This window comes from Triticum urartu, chromosome 3 (assembly GCF_003073215.2).
Source record: "Triticum urartu cultivar G1812 chromosome 3, Tu2.1, whole genome shotgun sequence".
In the NCBI taxonomy this organism is placed as follows: domain Eukaryota; kingdom Viridiplantae; phylum Streptophyta; class Magnoliopsida; order Poales; family Poaceae; genus Triticum; species Triticum urartu.
In genome coordinates this window covers 416236136-416257280 of record NC_053024.1, presented here as the reverse complement: position 1 = coordinate 416257280, position 21145 = coordinate 416236136, and positions in this window count along the sequence as shown.

Genomic DNA, 21145 nt, shown 5'->3' with positions numbered 1-21145 from the left:
AGTTAACTAATTAACTTACTAGCTAATTAATTAATTAATTAATTTAACAATATTTATTTATTTAATTTCTTTTTATGTTTTATTTTTGGGCGTGGGCCCCATCTGTCATAGGCACAGGGGCCTTGCGGGTCGGGCGAAGGGCGAAGGGCGTGCGGGTTACGGGCACGGGCGCCCAGCCCGATTGGGCCTTCGGCCAGATCGAAAGGGGGGCGACCATGGGCACGGCGAGGCCGCCCGCCTGAGGCGGCAGTGGCGAGGCCACCACAGGGGGGCGTGCGTTGCAGGCGGTTGAGGCCAGCAGGACTCGCAGCGGTGGCGAGCGGGGTCGAGAAGGGCGGCAGCAAGCAACGGCACCAGCAGTAATAGAGCGAAGCAGCGGTGGCGACAGGCGCAGCCGGACGCGGCCACCGCGCGTGAGGCGATGCGGGGTGAGCAAGGCGCGCGTGCGGATCGTGGCCGGTGGGAGCAGCAGCACGGGGGAAAGGGGAGGAGAGGGGAAGCTCACGAGGGCCGTAGGGAAAAGGCTGCGGGCTCGGGGTTGGCCGGTGAGGAGACCGTGGATGGGGCGGCGCCGGCGTGGTCGATGGCGGCAGGGACGACGAGGTTCGGTGGAGGCCGCTGAGAAGGAAGGCGAGGACGGTCCAGCGAGGGGGTCGGGGAGGCAACGGGAGGCGCGGCGACGTTGTTCCGGGCGGCGTGGCACTCCAGGCGGCGGCGATGGGTGCCCGATCCAATCGGGATCGGGAGAGAGGGAGAGTGGGGGTTCGTGCGTGGGGCTCTCCCCTGGCGGCGCTGTAGGGAGAGGGTGGGGATCGAGCGACGTGGGGGGGGAGTGGGCGCACTTGGGTTAGGGTTCGAGGTAGTGGGTGTTAAGGGGGAGCGAGCTGGGCTGTGGGGCCGGCCTAGGTGGTGGCCTGGTGGGCTGAGGCCCATGAGTGAGAGGGAGTGGCCTTTATTTTTATTTTAGTTTTTGCTTCCTGTTTTACTTATTTTCTTATCTATTTTATTTATTGTTCAATTCATTTTTGTTTTGTAAAATACACAATTGGCACCTAAATTAGTGTTGTAATATAAGCTCTGCAATAACAAGTTTGACTACTAAATAGAATAGTTTAGTATTTCAAAATAATAAAAAGGCATTTAACTAAACACTTAAATCAATGTTTTATTAATTTTGGAACATGCAAACACATTATAAAAATGTGGTTTCTCCTCCAATATTTATTATGGATTATTTTGCACCTCTAGAACATTTTAGTTTTAATGTTTGAAAACTTTATCGGTTGACTTTAATTTAAAGTTGAATTTGGATCGGTTCTGAACTAACGCAAGATTAGCAACTGTAATCGAGGTGACGTGGCATCATTAGTAGAAAGTTACTGTAGCTTAATTATCCGGGCGTCACAGGCGCAGTCACGGACGGAGGTAGAGAGAGGGAGAGGCCGGAGCCTCACCGGCGTTCGTGGGGAAAATGGCAGCGGGCTCGAGCTCAAGGAGGAGGACGGGGACGACGGGCTGTCGAGGAGGCAGACGGACGGCGGGCTCCGAGTGGCGGCATAGGCGGTGCTGGTGGCGTGGAGGGTTTGGCGACGGGGAGACGGGGTTGAGGCGGCGAGGGGCTCCAGCGAGGTGGTGCGGGGCGGGTGACGGCGACGACGTCAATGGGAGCCACGGCGAGGCGAGCTCGGGATCGGGCCCCGATTGCCCTGATCCGATCTGGATCGAGGGAGGGAGGCAGAGGAGTGTGGGGATCGTGGGAGGGGGAGTGGGAGGTGATGCGGTTGGTAGGTTAGGGTTTCGGGGGGATAAGGGGAAGCGAGGGTGGTCCAGCCGCTGGCCTGGTTGGTCTAAATGGCCAAATGGGCCATTTGGCCCAGGTAGAGGGGGGTGGCTTTGCCCCATTTGTTTATTTTTTTATTTGTCTCATTTTCTGTTTTTGTTCTTTTACTATTTATTTTATTTAGTTTTATAAATCACAACAGTTGTGCCTAAATTTGTATCACTAATTATACTTCTACTACAAAAAGTTTAAACCCCTAAGTAAAATATTTTAACATTTTATAATTAACAAAAGGCATTTAATAAATTTGTTATGTTGTTGTTTCATTCCCATTTGGGCATTTAAATATTTTATAAAAGTGTGGTTTCTCCACCATATTTACCTATGCATTATTTGATTCACTCCGAACATTTTAGTTTTAACATTTGAAAACTTTTATTGTCTTCCTATTTTTGAATTTGAATTTGAATCGGTTTCGAACTAACTCGAGACTAGCAACTATAAACGAGGTGACGTGGCATCATTAGCAAAGGATCACTGTAGCTTAATTACCCGGGCGTCACAATTCTTCTCCACTACAAGAAATCTCGTCCCGAGATTTAAGCGGTGGAGTAAGGGGGGAAGGTGTTGGTAGCGAAAAAAAACCTAATGAGTCTTCTCGGTCTTGGCTGCCCTTTTGAAGAGCTTGATCCCTTTGGTTGATGTCTTCATTTCACTGCTTCAAGTCACCATGATCAATTTGTCATCCTTTCTTCGGGATCTCCATCGTACTTACGAATAGGTAAGGGGCAGCTCTACGACGATAGGATGTTATAAGGGAAAATCTTCTGGGGGTTTCCCAAGTATGAACATATGAGTATCTCTCGAGTTGAACAAATGAAACACATCGACATCAAGGTAAGACGGTGCAATAAGAAGTTTCAAGTGGATAGGCAATCGTTCATTGCTTGAAACAGAGTGTGAATGGGGTTCAAAGCAACGGGAATAAGTATTGTGTCCGATACCAGAATTGATCACAAGGAAGGTGGCTCGCAAATTACATACGAAGTCAAGCTCTAGGAATAACTTTGGCAACAGGGTGTATAGGAGAGTCAGGTTTCGATCCTGTGGAACTGCGGGTTATGGGCCCACCATGTGGTTAAAAGTAGGAAGGTCGGTGACATCCTGCATGATCTTGTAAGCAAGGCATGTCAGAGGATAGTCTATCGGTCATGTCGGCAACACATCAGTACCAAGGGCGAGGGACGAAGAGAACCATTTTCCTGCTCGTTGAACGAGGCGGACCAGTAGGCAAGATTCTCGTCCATCGGTGGTTACCGGAATGCTATCAACAAAAGTAACAGGGTCTTTCTAACAGAGTGGTACAACGAGGTGTTTACATAAGCAAGGATATATTACTGCTTATACAATATAGATCACAAGAAGGTTTAAACAAACCAATGGGAAGGAAAAGTGATTATCAGGTTTTAGACAGAACAATGGAAAGGAAAATGTGTTTAAACACATATTTCAAGGGTATATTCTTCCCAAGACAAGCAGAACATATTATCCACGACAGGATACAATGTAGAAAACTCTTTAGGTAGGGGAGATAATTTTCATGACATTACCCGTACAACGGTGTTTGGATAATTCAGCAGGAAACATTTAACATTAGGCTTTAAATGTTCTTGTTTTTTGACCACTGAAACAGTAGGAGAGGCTCCTACTGCAATTAAATGTTCTTGTTGAAAATGGGAGTACCATATATATGCTTCGAGATAGCTTGGACATGGTATTCAGGCAAAGGTCAGACTTTGGAAACACAAAGGATCCATCAGGAATAACTTGTAGAATAAGTCTTACAATTTCCTCACGGAAGAATGGATAACCTTGCTGAAAAGGAATCTATAACCATAGGGCCTTCGGCCGGGTGTGCTAAGCACGACATCCTTGATATAAAAGATGGTAATACTCCAAGGTAAAGAGGAACAAATGTTGGATAGCAAGGATCTCCAAGTATAACTCAAAACACGAATAGGTTTGTGTTGGAGGGAAGTCAATAAGGTGGTCGATGATAACACAGATCATCAAGGGCAAGGATGGTATTTCTCATAATGAACTCAATTGACATCCTGGAAGGGTTCAGAATGCCGATGATGATCACGACACAATTGTTGAGAGATTCCATGAAAATGTAATCGGTCGGCGATGACATCAAGCCAAAGGAATGATGAAGCGAAAGGTTATTGAACCCAAGGGTATGACACAAACTCGAAACCAAGCTCGTTGTTTAAGGAAAAATGGTATGATGAGGAAGATCGTCGTAAGCTTAGCTCATCGTCGAAAGTTGTGCTCCGGGAATAAGGACCAGGTAGCACAGTTAAAATCATCACACTAATGATATAGCCAAATAGGTAGGTAGGATGTGATCGGGTACAAACTCGTAAGCAAAGAAGATTTATAATAGTTGTTGAACCGTAGTGTGGACTCGGTTCAGTTATCGGTCTTTGAGTGTTTAATAACTCAGAGCCCGTGAAAAATTGGAATCAGTGAGAATGTAGTACTCGATGAAGAACTCATAAGAGGTTATGTAGTACTTGATATTATCGAGGTACCATGGTGTAATACTCGACGGAAGATCAAAGTAAAGGTTGGACTGGTGTATTGATCTACAGAAGACAAGTGCTGAAACTTGCCCGTGAAATGGGTCAAAGAAATACATATGGTCGAAACCACGATTGCAAAAGGCCGGGTCCCAGATATAAGAACTTATACCAAGGGAAAGTTTAATTTAAGAGAAGCTCTAATGATAAGATCTACATCGTGTCCATGGGCATGAACACAAAGTTCAAGGTCAACTCCCACTTCTTCAATGCATAACCTTTCATTCACTTCTCTAGATAAAAATGATTTTAGTGTCAAAACCTACTTGGTGAATTACCAGAGGAGTATGACCCGTGAAAACTTCCGGGTTCACACAGATTAAGAAAGGCATAGGTTCAACCCGTCAAGGTATCGTGGAAACATATACCACTAGCTTCAATCATAAATACCACCAGCTCAAAAACAGAGCATGGTTGAGAAAACAGAGGATACAATTTACCAAAAGCATTATGTATCCGAGGAAAAACTCACAAGGTTATTGAATAAGGAGGACACTGTCGAATAATAATCCAATAAAGGATCTGACTGTCCATAGCGGAGCTGTTGTGAGCATCGGCATACAGTCAGTTGAAGAAAGGATGCAAGGGCATCAGATTATAGGACACCTGAATGATTCGATGCTTAGATATCAAAGGAATTATGATTTCCAAATAGAAGGATCAGAAGCAGACGCTCTGATCAAGGGTGGATAAGTTCAATAGACCTAAGGGTACAATTGACGGCAAACAGATTGGTCGAGAACAAGCTTATGTTCAAAAAATGACGTCCGAGCCAGAAAGATAATTTAAAGGATCAAGTGATGATTGCGTTCATTCGCACTCATGTTGAATCAATAGGATCAAAATGACGGTGTCTAAGGATACTAACGAATATTGCCAGACATATGGAAAGCATCCATAATGCAAGCAGACAAGTATTGCAGAGCAATAAGCTACTGAGGAATTTTGGAGGATCGAATAGACGAAGACAATTGTGAAACACCTGAACAACTGGGGATGAGCGGATACTCGATAAGGGCGAGCAATTATCCGTATGGGTATTCAGGTGGCAAGGAACTGCAAGGCAGTAAGCTCAAAGGATTATCGAAACAACAACGAGTATTTCGGGGTATCTTGTAATAACAAGAACAACTGGGGATGAATGTAAGAATAATAACTGCAAGTAGTTATCCATAAGGGTTGACTGTGGAAGGGGAATTGCAAACGCGATGAACACAAGTTCCTGGGTTAACAACGGAGAGTATCTTCAGGGTCTTCACGCGCAACAGACGATCATTAGTAATAAGGGGCTCTCTGGGTGAAAGTGATAACGAGATCCTAATGTTAGATTTAGAAAAATTCATTTAACCCGAATAGAAGAGAGATCAGAGTCCCAGAGTATAGACAAGGAGTAAAAGATCCTAATACCACCCAATGGCGACGTGGGCCCGTAAGCCACACGGCCATGTTAGTAAAAGTTTTTCAATGACTAGACTCGACTTCAGCCAAGGAGTTGGGAAGGGGATTCCTACAGGCAGTCGGCTCTGATACCAACTTGTGACGCCCCCGATTTGACCGTACACTAATCATGCATGCAAATGTGTATGACCAAGATCAGGAACTCATGGGAAGATATTACAACACAACTCTAGACACAAATTAAAATAATACAAGCTTTATATTACAAGCCAGGGGCCTCGAAGGCTCGAACACAAATGCTCGAAGGCACAAGAGTCAGCGGAAGCAACAATATCTGAGTACAGACATAAGTTAAACAAGTTGCCATAAGATGGCTAGCACAAATTGGGATACAGATCGAAAGAGGCGCAGGCCTCCTGCCTGGGATCCTCCTAACTACTCCTGGTCGTCGTCAACGGGCAGCACGTAGTAGTAGGCACCTCCGGTGTAGTAGGAGTCGTCGTCGACGGTGGCGTCTGGCTCCTGGACTCCAACATCTGGTTGCGACAACAAGGTAGAAGGGATAGAGGGAAAACAAGGAGAAAGCAACCGTGAGTACTCATCCAAAGTACTCGCAAGCAAGGAGCTACACTACATATGTATGCATTGGTATCAACTGGAATAAGGCTATTATATGTGGACTGAACTGCAGAAAGCCGGAATAAGAGGGGGATAGCTAGTCCTTTCGAAGACTATGCTTCTGGCAGCCTCCGTCTTGCAGCATGTAGAAGAGAGTAGACTGAAGTCCTCCAAGTATCATTGCATAGCATAATCCTAACCGATGATCCTCCCCTCATCGCCCTGTGAGAGAGCAATCACCGGTTGTATCTGGCACTTGGAAGGGTGTGTTTTATTAAGTATCCGGTTCTAGTTGTCATAAGGTCAAGGTACAACTCCAAGTCGTCCTGTTACCGAAGATCACGGCTATTCGAATAGATTAACTTCCCTGCAGGGGTGCACCACATAACCCAACACGCTCGATCCCATTTGGCCGGACACACTTTCCTGGGTCATGCCCGACCTCGGAAGATCAACACGTCGCAGCCCTACCTAGGCACAACAGAGAGGTCAGCACGCCGGTCTAAATCCTATGGCGCAGGGGTCTGGGCCCATCGCCCTTTGCACACCTGCACGTTGCGAACGCGGCCGGTGAGCAGATCTAGCAACCTCCATTACAAAGGAAGTTGCGTTACGCGGTCCAACCCGGCGCGCGCCGCTCAGTCGCTGACGTCACGAAGGCTTCGGCTGATACCATGACGTCGAGTGTCCATAACTGTCCCCGCGTAGATGGTTAGTTCGTATAGGCCAGTAGCCAGACTCAGATCAAATACCAAGATCTCGTTAAACGTGTTATCTTGAAGACACTGCGAACGCTGACTAGGGCCAGGCCCACCTCTCTCCTAGGTGGTCTGAACCTGCCCTGTCGCTCCGCCACAAAGATCCACCCAGAGGGCCGTCGGGACAAAGGTCCTTTCAGCCCCCAATCCGTGAATCACTCGTGGGTACTCCTCGAGCCAACCCGACTTTAGTCATCACATGTATCATGTATAAAGTATAGGTATATACCCGTGATCAACTTCCGAGTGATCACGGCCCGATAGTATAGCATGGCAGACGGACAAGAATGTATGGCCACTGATGATAAACTAGCATCCTATACTAAGCATTTATGATTGCAGGTAAGGTATCAACAGTTGTAGCAACAATGACAGGCTATGCATCAGGATAGGATTAACGAAAAGCAGTAACATGCTACACTACTCTAATGCAAGCAGTATAGAGGACAGTAGGCGATATCTGGTGATCAAGGGGGGGCTTGCCTGGTTGCTAAGACAAGAAGGAGGGGCCGTCGGCGACGTAGTCGACCACAGGGGCATCAACATCGTCATGAGGTCTAGCGAAGAGAAGAGGGGGGAAGAAACAGTAAATACATAGCAAGCAAGTGCATGACGATGCATGACATAACAAAGCGTGATGCTAGGCGTGCCCTAATGCGGTATGAGGTGGTACCGGTGAAGGGGGAAACATCCGGGAAAATATCCCCGGTGTTCCGCATTTTCGGACAGATGAACCGGAGGGGGAAAGTTGCGTGTTTGATATGCTAGGGGTGTGTGGCGGACGAACGGGCTGCGTATCCAGATTCGTCTCGTCGTTCTGAGCAACTTTCATGTTGAAACTAATTTAATCCGAGTTACGGATTAAAAGATATGATTTTCTAAAAAAATTATTAATTTCTGGAATTATTTTTAATTCAAAAATAGTTGCTAAATTGCTAGGCACACCCATCACAGTGTACACAAAAGTGTACCCCGTGACTGACAGGTGGGCCAGAGGGACCCAGTTGACCAGTCAACGTTTGACTGGTCAACAGGGGTGGGACCCCCCTGTCATTGACTGTTTTAGTTAATTAGGGATTAGGCTAAACAAACTACTGTTTAATTAAGCTAACAGATTAATTAGATTCATTAACTAGCATTAATTTAATTAATTAATTAATTAATTAATTAAGTTTATTTATTTATTTATTTTATTTTCTATTTTTGTTCTGGGCGTGGGCCCCGTTCGTCATAGGCCCAGGGGGCTTGCGGGCGAATGGGCGCGCGGGGCGCCCGTTAGCGGGCGGAGCCCACTAAGCCGGCGCAGCAGGGTGATGGCGGCCACGGCGCCGGCCAGGGGAGACGGCGGTCGCGGCGGCTGGAGCGGCCGGAGACGGGGCGTCGACGGAGAGGGGTGGCCGCGGGCGCGGACCAGCAGCAGCGGAGGCTGGTTGGCGAGGCGGTGGGCGGAGCTGTGGCTGCATGGGCCGGTGGCTCCGGCGAGCAGCAACGCGGGCAGCGGGAGCAGGCGCGAGCGGCGAGCGGGGAGAGACATAGCGACGTGGGGAAGGGGGCGGCCAGGGGCAATGGTGGCGGACGCCGGTGGAGCCGCGAGCGGCGGCGTGTGGGGAGGCGCAGGCGCGGTAGGCGAACAGCGGGCGAGTCAAGGCGGTGGGCGCGTGCACGCGGATGGAGGCGGGCGCGAGCGCGCCGGTGACACGCCGGGCTGGGCGGGACCGCAGTGCGCGGCCGGCGCGCGTAAGGGTTGGTGGCCGGGCGCAGTCACGGACGGAGGTAGAGAGAGGGAGAGGCCGGAGCCTCACCGACGTTCGTGGGGAAAATGGCAGCGGGCTCGAGCTCGAGGAGGAGGACGGGGACGACGGGCTGTCGAGGAGGCAGACGGACGGCGGGCTCCGAGTGGCGGCGTCGGAGGTGCTGGTGGCGTGGAGGGTTCGGCGACAGGGCGACGGGGTTGAGGCGGCGAGGGGCTCCAGCGAGGTGGTGCGGGGCGGGCGACGGCGACAACGTCAACGGGAGCCACGGCGAGGCGAGCTCGGGATCGGGCCCCGATTGCCCCGATCCTTTCTGGATCGAGGGAGGGAGGCAGAGGAGTGTTGGGATCGTGGGAGGGGGAGTGGGAGGTGATGCGGTTGGTAGGTTAGGGTTTCGGGGGGATAAGGGGAAGCGAGGGTGGGCCAGCCGCTGGCTTGGTTGGTCTAAATGGCCAAATGGGCCATTTGGCCCAGGTAGAGGGGGGTGGCTTTGCCCCATTTGTTTATTTTTTTATTTGTCTCGTTTTCTGTTTTTGTTCTTTTACTATTTATTTTATTTAGTTTTATAAATCACAACAGTTGTGCCTAAATTTGTATCACTAATTATACCTCTACTACAAAAAGTTTAAACCCCTAAGTAAAATATTTTAACATTTTATAATTAACAAAAGGCATTTAATAAATTTGTTATGTTGTTGTTTCATTCCCATTTGGGCATTTAAATATTTTATAGAAGTGTGGTTTCTCCACCATATTTACCTATGCATTATTTGATTCACTCCGAACATTTTAGTTTTAACATTTGAAAACTTTTGTTGTCTGCCTATTTTTGAATTTGAATTTGAATCGGTTTCGAACTAACTCAAGATTAGCAACTATAAACGAGGTGACGTGGCATCATTAGCAAAGGATCACTGTAGCTTAATTACCCGGGCGTCACATCTCCCTAGGATAATAGTCCTCCTCTTCCTCCGTGGTCCAGCCATAGTGCTCCACATCCCCATAGGACTTGGGGTTTGCGATGAAATCAGCAGCATAGCTCTCACCCTCGGAGTCTTGGGACGACATATTTTCAGATCTAACAGGAAAGCAGCAAGAAAAGAAAACAAAAGATTTCTCCATGATACAGTGGTCAACAGGTTCGGGGGGTATATAAAGATTTTTTATCTTGGGAAACAAGCAACCTGAAGAAAAACAAAGTCTAGAAGGTACCACAGGTAGGCACAACCCACCTGGGCGCGCCTGGCAAGCCAGGCGTGCCCTGGTGTCTTGTGCCCACCAGGGTACGCTTCCTAGAAGTTTCTTATTTTTCCTATTTTTCTGAATATTCCAAAATTGACAAAAAAATGTTTTTGCGGATTTTTCGGAGTCTGTTTACTTACTATATTACACACCTTCTTATTTTCAGGATTCTGGAGTGTTCTGGAAGGACTCTTTTATGTGTTCTTCCGATGTCATAGTTTGGATAATATTACTTTCAACATTAATGGGTGAACCTGAGATATAATGTTTTTTCGTTGCCCATTAACAACCTTCGGGTTAGTACCTTCGGCATTATTTATTTTTATGGCTCCAGACCGATGAACCTCCTTGATGACATAGGGGCCTTCCCATTTTGAGAGGAGTTTTCCTGCAAAGAATCTGAAACGAGAGTTGTACAAAAGAACATATTCTCCTACTTTGAACTCACGCTTTTGGATTCTCTTATCATGCCACCTTTTGACTTTTTCTTTAAACAACTTGGCATTTTCATAAGCTTGGGTTCTCCATTCATCTAATGAGCTAATATCAAATAACCTCTTTTCACCGGCAAGTTTGAAATCATAATTGAGTTCTTTGATTACCCAATATGCTTTATGTTCTAATTCAAGAGGGAAATGACAAGCTTTTCCATAAACCATTTTATAAGGAGACATACCCATAAGATTTTTATATGTTGTTCTATAAGCCCAAAGTGCATCATTTAATTTCTTAGACCAATTCTTCCTGGACCTATTGACAGTCTTTTGCAAAATTAATTTTATTTTTCTATTGCTAAGTTCAACATGACCACTAGACTGAGGATGATAAGGTGATGCAATTCTATGGTTAACATCATACTTGGCAAGCATTTTACGGAAAGCACCATGAGTAAAGTGTGAACCACCATCAGCCATTAAATATCTAGGGACAACAAACCTTGGGAAAATAACTTCCTTAAGCATTTTAATAGAGGTGTTGTGATCAACACTACTGGTTGGAATAGCTTCTACCCATTTAGTAACATAATCAATAGCAACCAAAATATGTGCATACCCATTAGAGGAAGGAAAAGGTCCCATGTAATCAAATCCCCCAACATCAAATGGTTCAACGGTAGGTGAATAATTCATAGGCATTTCTTGACGCTTACTAATATTACCTATTTTTTGGCATTCATCACAAGATAAGACAAACTTACGGGCATTCTTGAAGAGAGTAGGTCAATAAAATCCAAATTGCAGTACCTTGTGAGCAGTTCTATCTCCAGCATGATGCCCGCCATAAGCTTTGGAGTGACATTTCCGTAGGATTTGTCCCTGTTCATGCTCAGGTACACAATGTCTAATAATACCATCTACTCCATCTTTATAAATATGTGGTTCATCCCAAAATTAATGTCTTAAATCATAAAAGAATTTTTTATTTTGTTGGTATGTAAAGCTAGGTGGTAAATATTTAGCAACAATGTAATTAGCATAGTCAGCATACCAAGGAGTGTAGTGAGCAACATTTATTGCAGCTAACTGCTCATCAGGAAAACCATCATCAATATGTAGTGGGTCATCAAGCACATTTTCAAGTCTAGACAAGTTATCAGCTATGGGGTTCTCAGCTCCTTTTCTATCAGTGATATGTAAATCAAATTCTTGTAGCAAGAGAACCCATCGAATAAGTCTATGTTTAGCATCTTTATTTTCCATAAGATATTTAATAGCACCATGATCGGTGTGAACAATTACTTTTGAATCAACAATGTAAGTTCTAAATTTATCACAAGCAAACACCACTGCTAGAAATTATTTTTCAGTAGTAGCATAATTTTGTTGAGCACTGTCTAAAGTTTTACTAGCATAATGAATAACATTCAGTTTCTTATCAACTCTTTGTCCTAGAACAGCAACAATAGCATAATCACTAGCATCACACATAATTTCAAAAGGCAAGTTCCAATCAGGTGGTTGAACAATAGGTGCAGAAATTAAGGCTTTCTTGAGTGTTTCAAAGGCTTCTAAACAATCATCATCAAAAAAAGGAATGTCCTTTTGCAAAAGATTCGTGAGAGGCCTAGAAATTTTAGAAAAGTCTTTGATAAATCTCCTATAGAAACCAGGATGACCTAGGAAACTACAAATACCTTTAATATCTTTAGGACATGGCATTTTCTCAATTGCGTCAACCTTAGCTTTGTCCACTTCAATATCTCTTTCAGAAATTTTATGACCCAAGACAATGCCTTTATTAACCATAAAGTGGCACTTCTCCCAATTCAAGTCGAGATTTGTTTGGTCACATATCTGCAAAACTCGATCAAGATTGCTTAAACAATCATCAAAAGACTTCCCATAAATAGAGAAATCATCCATGAAGACCTCAACAATCTTTTCACAAAAGCCAGAGAATATAGCAGTCATACATGTTTGAAAGGTAGCAGGTGCATTGCATAAACCAAAAGACATACGTCTATAAGCATAAGTTCCAAAGGGACAAGTAAAAGTGGTCTTTTCTTGATCAGGTTGAGAAACATGTATTTGTGAAAAAATAGAATATCCATCAAGGAAGCAAAAGTGTGTGTTCTTAGATAATCTTTCTAGCATTTGATCAATAAAAGGTAGAGGGTAATGATCCTTTCTAGTTGCTTTGTTTAATTTTCTAAAATCAATTACCATTCTATAACCTGTAACAATTCTTTGTGGAATAAGTTCATTTTTATCATTAGGAACAACAGTAATACCTCCCTTTGGGGACACAATGAACATGACTTACCCATCTACTATCAGCTATAGGATAGATTATACCTGCTTCCAAAAGTTTTAAGATTTCCGTTCTTACCACTTCCTTCATTTTTGGATTTAACTGGCATTGGTGATCAACAACGGGTTTAGCATCAGGTTCCATATTAATCTTGTGCTGACATAGAGTGGGACTAATGCCCTTTAAATCATCAAGAGTATATCCAATAGCAGCTCGGTGCTTCCTTAGAACTTTCAATAATCTTTGTTCTTCATGTTCTGAAAGGTTAGCACTTATATAATAGGATATATCTTCTTTTCACCAAGATAAGCATATTTCAAAGTGTCTGGCAAGTGTTTTAATTCAACACTGGTGCGCGTCGGTCCTAAACAAATGGTTTAAACCCCCTTTCCGTGACAGCATTTAGAACCGTCGCCAAGTGAGTGTGGGCGATAGGGGGGTCCTTCCCACACGACCCAGAAACCATCGGGGATAGGGCCCCTACAGTACTCCTACTTGTTTCTACTCGCATTGCCATCGCAGTCGGTATTCCGTGGTGCTACGTTTACGATGCACGGACCATCACAAACGGTTCACTATTACAGAACGTGTATGATGCGTGGCCCATCACACACGGTTCACCGTTAAGAAGATTAGCTAATTGTCGTACGAGTGTCGGACAGGATTATGAAACGTCGGACCGTCGTAACATCTTCGTACACGACAACTATGGCACACGCTATTCTGTGGCGCAACGTTTACGATGCATACTTCATCAAAAACAGTTCATGGTTGCGAATCGTGTACGATAAGGCAACTAACACAAACATTTAGTTTGCCCGCACCGTTTGTGATATTGTCTGACATCGCACACGCTTTGCAAATGGCAACTGTGTGCATGCTTGCACACGTTTCCTCTCTATGAACCATCTCGGATTATGGTGCATATCACAAACGTTTGTGTTTTACCAACCGTGTGTGCCGTAACAACCTAGAGAGCGTAATTTCACTATAATTTAACTGCTGCTTTTCCAAATTGTACCGGATTTGGATTTGGATTTGAATGTATGCTACAGATTTATTCATATCCATCAGGTTCAAACAACCAATTCATTATTCGATTCATAGGTACATATGTTCAAGAATTACATAAGAACCAAATAAATAATGATGAACCACAGTTGTATATTTGTACTATTAAAGACGGTAAAGAAAGAGGCAAAATGTATTCTGGTTGCTGAACAAGGTGAATCGGAATGCCCATATTGTGCCCTCATCCATGCATAAGGCACGCATGACTCTAGTCCAACCCCTTGTGATGGCCGACCGCCCATCCTTCACGGTCTTCATGAAAACATCTAGATAATCATCGTGTTCTGGTAGAAAAACTCTAACCTTTGCATGCCCACCAATCATGTAGTTTGAGAGGTAATCTTGAGTAAACTGCTTTGGCAACCACTGCAAAGGAATAAGATTTCAGACATTGTCATCTAACACAACTCATTATGGGCAGTAAAAAGAAGGCTGCAGAGTTCTTACTTACCATCCTACAGTTTGTTGTTGTCTTGGATAAAGTGTAAACAAATAGTTTAATTGCCATCTTTGGACCCATTTTACTAACAATCTTCATCAGCTTCCTCACTTGATGCTGGTTCATTGATATCTCATTGCCCCATACGCAGAAAGGGTAGAAACGCGGATCTTTACCAATGACATATGTACCTAAAAGCACCAAGTTAATATTAGAAGCTAAACAACAATGGCACAATGATGTAGTACAACACTCTTTTATAATATGTCTATATACATCCGTATGTGGTAGTCCATTTGAAATGTCTAAAAAGAACAAATATTTAGGAATGGAGGGAGTATCTTATAACATCCAATATACTCACATATTAGATGAATTAACATCTTATATTATGGGCCGGAAGGAGTTTAGTTCATTCTTAAAAATTATCTGCTGCTGTATCCACGGGTTAGAGTTAGTTTGAGCTAGTTCGGGCTCAAATAGCCCTAAAGTATATCTAAACATGAGGGCTAGTTTGAGCTAGTTGCATCTAAAAACCACCCAAAAAACTAGTATCCAACCCAAGAGGTGCTAATTGGAGCTAGTTCTCCTGGTGCATTTATTGTCAATCTAACCCTGCCATCCAAACAACTCTTTAGATGGAGTTAGTTCAGGGTTAGTAATGAGCTAGAAACTAACTCTAACCTATAGCTAAGTTGAGTATCCAAACAGGGCTGTGTTGTTGATGTTGCTACTGCTGCTCTTCTACGCATATCTAGACATCATTAGAACATTAATGTAACACTCTTCCTTGTTGCTTTGTAGCCTGGGATTGCATATTTAGATATTAAGTACAGTGCATGTTGCTATGTAGCCTCAGATATATTACATATAGCCCTAGTTAACCTAAGGAAAAATGGGTTGCAGATATATTCAGTTAAAAGTCTGATTCACCGATTAGTCCCTTATCAGCCGCCGGCCTATATGGTACCAGCTACAGATATCCTGAACAGTGAGCAGATATAAGCCATGGGATGAAACTAACCTCGATTGAAAACAGCAATCGTTCCCAAAATTGTCCTGTGTAGGTACATCAAGAAGCATGCTAAGCACAACAGGCTAAACATCAACCAAAATTACACATGGCAGACAAAATAATCTCCAAAAGATAGCTTCAGTGTGCAGGTTTAAGCATGCTAGTAAAGCAAAACAAGTGAAAAGGTGTGATAACTACAACAGGCCTAACATTTAACAACAAGCAAACATGGTCATTCAAACTGGTATTGTGCCGGTCTAAGTACACTAGTTATGGTTAAATAAAAATGGAAAGGCGTGTTAACTACAAGATGCATCAACCAAATGTAGTCATTCATAGTGGTATTGTTGAAACTGGTACTGATGAAATTGAACTACACAGTTCATACTTGCACATATAGAACATCACATTGTGAATAACTGGAATAAACAAGGCATACTACGAACAACCAAAGATAGCATTTGACACTGAACATATGCTAACTACAAACAACCAAACAATCAAAAAACTTTAGAAGAGGCATATGCTAGCTATAACAGGATTAACAACAAGCAAATATATGCATTCCTATCAGTATGATTAAAACTGGATTGATGAAATGTACTGCACAGTAAATAATTGCACATATAGAGCATCACATTGTGAACAACTGAAATAAACAAATCATGGGTTTCCTTACTTATCACAGATGGGCTTGTTCCCGTGGGAAGAGCATGGACCCTGGATGCGCTCCATGTTGTCATAGATGGGCTCCTTCCCCTTGGAAGAGCATGGCTGTAGGGTGCCCTCCCTGATGTCGCAGACGGGCGCTTTCCTCTTGGAAGAGTAGATGGGCTCTTTCCCCTTGGAAGAGCAGATGGGATCTTTCCCCTTGGAAGAGCTGGAGAGGGTGACCTCCTCGTGGTCGCCGTCCATGAGGCCTGACTTGGAACCTGTGGATCCCAAGCCAGCGTCGCAGAACGTGTCCTTCAGAAATGACAAAAGGGGCTCTATGGCGATGTAGAATGGAAATTTTTTGATAGCAAGCCAGAGGAGATCAGCGGGGGGGGGGGGCATCGATGAGATCGACGGCAATTGAACCCGAGGGGTTGGGGTGGGCCACTTAACCTGTGACACGGCCCGCCTCAGGGCGTCGCTGTCGATGACCTCAATGTCATAGTCAGCGGGCGAGACATGCCCGCATACTCTAGACCGTTGCTTGAGTGCCTGCCGCCAGTAATGATCGTCAGCTTCCTCGGCAACGTCGGGCGAACAGCGCTATACACCTCTTTTCGGCCAGTCGCTCCTCGAGCTCCACGGGAAGCATAGCCGGGCTTATGTTGCGACGATCTGGATTGGGGGATGGGGATGGGGATCTGTGGGACAGGGGGCGTTTGGCAAGCGTCATCTAAGAAACTCAGAGCGGCCTGGGTATGGAGATTGGTGGGTAAGCTGCACGGGCAAACCGGCAAATTTTGACAATGGAGGCCTTGCGGCCACGGCCGCGGCAGCGTCGGCGGGGACTTTGCTAGAGTTTCGAGCGAGGGAGGGTGTGTGTGTGTGCGCGCGCACGCCTGAGGAGGTTTTGGTGTGTGTGTTTGTGTGTGTGGAGGGGGGGCGGGGTGTTTGAGGAAATGATGCGGGTACTGAAAATTTTACTACGCGGGAGTGACATCTACTACACAAACTTCTTCTTGTAGACGTTGTTGGGCCTCCAAGTGTAGAGGTTTGTAGGATAGTAGCAAATTTCCTTCAAGTGGATGACCTAAGGTTTATCATTCCATGGGAGGCGTAGGATGAAGATGGTCTCTCTCAAACAACCTTGCAACCAAATAACAAAGAGTCTCTTGTGTCCCCAACACACCCAATACAATGGTAAATTGTATAGGTGCACTAGTTCGGCAAGGAGATGGTGATACAAGTGCAATATGGATGGTAGATATAGGTTTTTGTAATCTGAAAATATAAAAACAGCAAGGTAACTAATTATAAAAGTGAGCGAAAACGGTATTGCAATGCTAGGAAACAAGGCCTAGGGTTCATACTTTCACTAGTGCAAGTTCTCTCAACAATAATAACATAATTGGATCATATAACTATCCCACAACATGAAACAAAGAGTCACTCCGAAGTCACTAATAGCGGAGAACAAACGAAGAGATTATTGTAGGGCACGAAACCACCTCAAAGTTATTCTTTCTGATCGATCTATTCAAGAGTCCGTAGTAAAATAACGCGAAGCTATTCTTTTAGTTCAATCTATCCTAGAGTTCGTACTAGAATAACACCTTAATACACAAATCAACCAAAACCCTAATGTCACCTAGATACTCCAATGTCACCTCATGTATCCGTGGGTATGATTATACGATATGCATCACACAATCTCAGATTCATCTATTCAACCAACACAAAGAACTTCAAAGAGTGCCCCAAAGTTTCTACCGGAGATTCAAGACAAAAACATGTGCCAACCCCTATCACTACAACAGGACCCCCACTATAGCAACGCCTTTTTCCGTATCTAAAAATCCATATATGCGTTTCTAGGGTCTTTACCAATGGTTTGGGATGCGTAGCCTTATCCAGTGTTGCTAGCGCATAATGCAACGCTTATACTATCGTTGGTAAAAGGGTCCGTTCCAAGAGAACAACACATAAAATGAACTTTTGCAACAATTTTATATGTTGGTGTTTGATGTACATGAATCAAAATCCCATTGCTTGGCAACGGAGAATTTCCAACGTTTCATGTGTTGGTATATATAGTGTCAATAATAATATTATATGTATTTATAATTATATATTGCTAGCAACTAAATTAATGCTCCATGTAAATGCAATAATTGTGTATTTCAAGTGAACGAAAAACAAGACAATATACTCACGAGAGGAAGAAATCATATATTAGATCAAAACTGTTGGATTACAATAGTGGATATTACAGGAGGAACATCATCCAAATGTGATGCATAATCTAACAATTTTCTTGACAGCAAAACTTAAACTGAAAATATCCATCTTAACAGAGGAACAACATCCGACATGAACGTCATCCCTACAACATAATTAAAACTAAATGCATCCGTCATCATCATCATGAAATGGATCATCGACATCATCATTGCAGTATAATCGCCACGCTCCCATATACTCATCCATTTATCTTTCGAATCTACAAACACGAAAACAAAAATGAACTGTTAACACACAATACCTTGACATGATGCAAGTAGTAATATAGGCAAATGTTAGTCACGTACAATGGTTGAAGGCCATGCAATCTTTTATTTTTATGCATTACCGAGAGTATTGCAGTTTTCGACTTCATACAAAATATTCAGTTTGCACTAGTACCATATCGACATGCACTACCTAGAATTCATTTCTAATTTCAGGACCATCAAGTTTAAATTTTGGATCAGAACTTACCATTGTATCTAGAGCTACGCTTATTATGATTTTTCGGGCTCTTCAAGAATACTTTAGTTCCTGCCTGTTAGAAAAAATAAAAGTTGCCATATGAGAAGACAGAAACAAAACAGGGGAACATATGAAATGAATTTGAGCACAACAAATAGTTCATTGGCATCCATCCAATTCAGGGAACCACTTCGAGCACTCTTACAGCATGCATTAGCACCTTATGTTGTTTTTGTAGTCTGGATAACAGACTGATAACAAAGAAGTAATAAACAACTAAACAAGCCACAAATAGTCTAAACAAAATTTGTATGTGATTATGAAAGGATACCACTTGTTTGCAACAGAAGTTTTTTCTCCCGGACATGCACTAACATTCTTGTTTTTAATAGCATTTAGCAAGACGACCAGTAGATACATAACCATTGGAGCAAAATATTTTGAACATACTGTATATGGTAATGGATATATACCTTATGTGCAGCAGAATATATTTCCCTTCACCCGTGCACTGAAATTCTTGTCCATTACATATCTGCTGCAACATGACAATGACCAAAAGTTTAAATAAATTATGTAAAAGACAATATTCTGTGGTCCTACTCGACCTTATGACAGTCATCCCCACAGATGTGAAGACGATTAATTCAGATTTCAACTCAAACAATCATATTTTGAAGTAATTTCTGCCCCTTCAATCAATAAAAATAAGTCTGCCCACATTTATTCCTTATCAAATCAAAATGACAACTCATTTAGTACTGAGTAGGTACTAGGAATAAATCAAGCTATTCCTATTTCATAGTGAAAACGATGAACTAAGACATGAAACCGTTACTCTGAAATGTTAATTTGCAAGGGGTCCATTATTTTGTTCATCATGTGTATAAGAAAAAGAGCAAGTAAAAAATGAAACTCCATATAGCAGCTCTTTCGATGACCCCATGCTTTTTAGTTTTTTTCTATGCTGGGAACATTACTATGAATAAAATGCATTTATCTTTCGATACTAGTAATTTATCTGTTGATGTATTTCAGTTGCTTAGGGAAATGAACTTGTACTTGTGTGGTATGATGTTTAACTTGGTGTTTGCAGGGGGAACACATGTTCAGGTTTAACACTATCCATGGATAGTAAGAGGGTCATAAGCTCAAGGACACCCAAGTTCATTCTCTTTGGTGTTAAGGAGGTTTCGTTCATGCACAAGCATTATAGCTAGGCTGATGAAACGTTTGAGCTATGGCAGAGGTGCCAGGGTGCGTTCGTGAGCTCCAGGTATGGATCCAGCTTCACAGCGACCGGGCGTCGATAGGGCGGCAATCAGTGATGAGGCGGGGAAGGCAGTGGCAAGGGCGGTGCCGAATTGTGGTCACGGAGGGAGCTCGAACTGTCACTAAAACTCCTCGTCCATTGCGACAGCGTCGGTCAGGAGGGGTGACTATTGCTACTCTTGGTCATCCAAGGAGAGAAAAACCTCCTTCTTTGATGGCGTAGAGGAGAATGATGGGACAAAAGACCACGCGCGGGCGGCGCCACGATATGAAGGAAGATCTTCCGCCAGGGCCGAGAACAATCTGGAAGAGCCTGACTATCCTATCTTGCCGGTCCAAGAGAGGATTAGATTGGATGCTATGGTTGTGCGGAGAGTAGCAAAGATGAGATAAAGATGGGGTTGGTCGACGCCGGAGCCGTACTTAATTAGCCCGGGCAGGCGGATTGATGCTGCTTCAATGCGGTGCGTCGGTCGGAGTATGCTTTCTTGATGGTCGCGCCCGTATTGAAGCGGTGCCACACTCCCGTCCTATTAGGTCGCTCCGACCGACATCTAGGCCGTCGAGTCGCGTCCATTCTGGAGTGGCTGGCCGATATCGATATGCGGGCCCAGTTCCTACAACGGTTCGCGTGGGAGGGTGTTTTGTTGAAACTGCGTACATTACCACGAGTCCGGACGCCCTCAAACTTCCCCAGCTTTGGTTACATTCTGAGATTCTGGCTCGCGGACTTATCTATATATGTGTGTGTTAATACCTTTAATATATTATAATAGAATAGTATAAACTCATTCTTATTTTCGGCCATGCCTCATTATTTTGTAACCTTGTAATATTTCCCTACCGCTCAAAAAAATGCCTACAATCCATAGTCCAACGCTGCTTATTTTTGCTTTTTTATTTCAATTTACACCTATAGCGAAAAAAGATCTATTTATGCCTAGGGTATGAAATTTTGTCGTAGAGCAGTTCATGCTGGAGAGTGTTCTTGTAGGATTGCTTA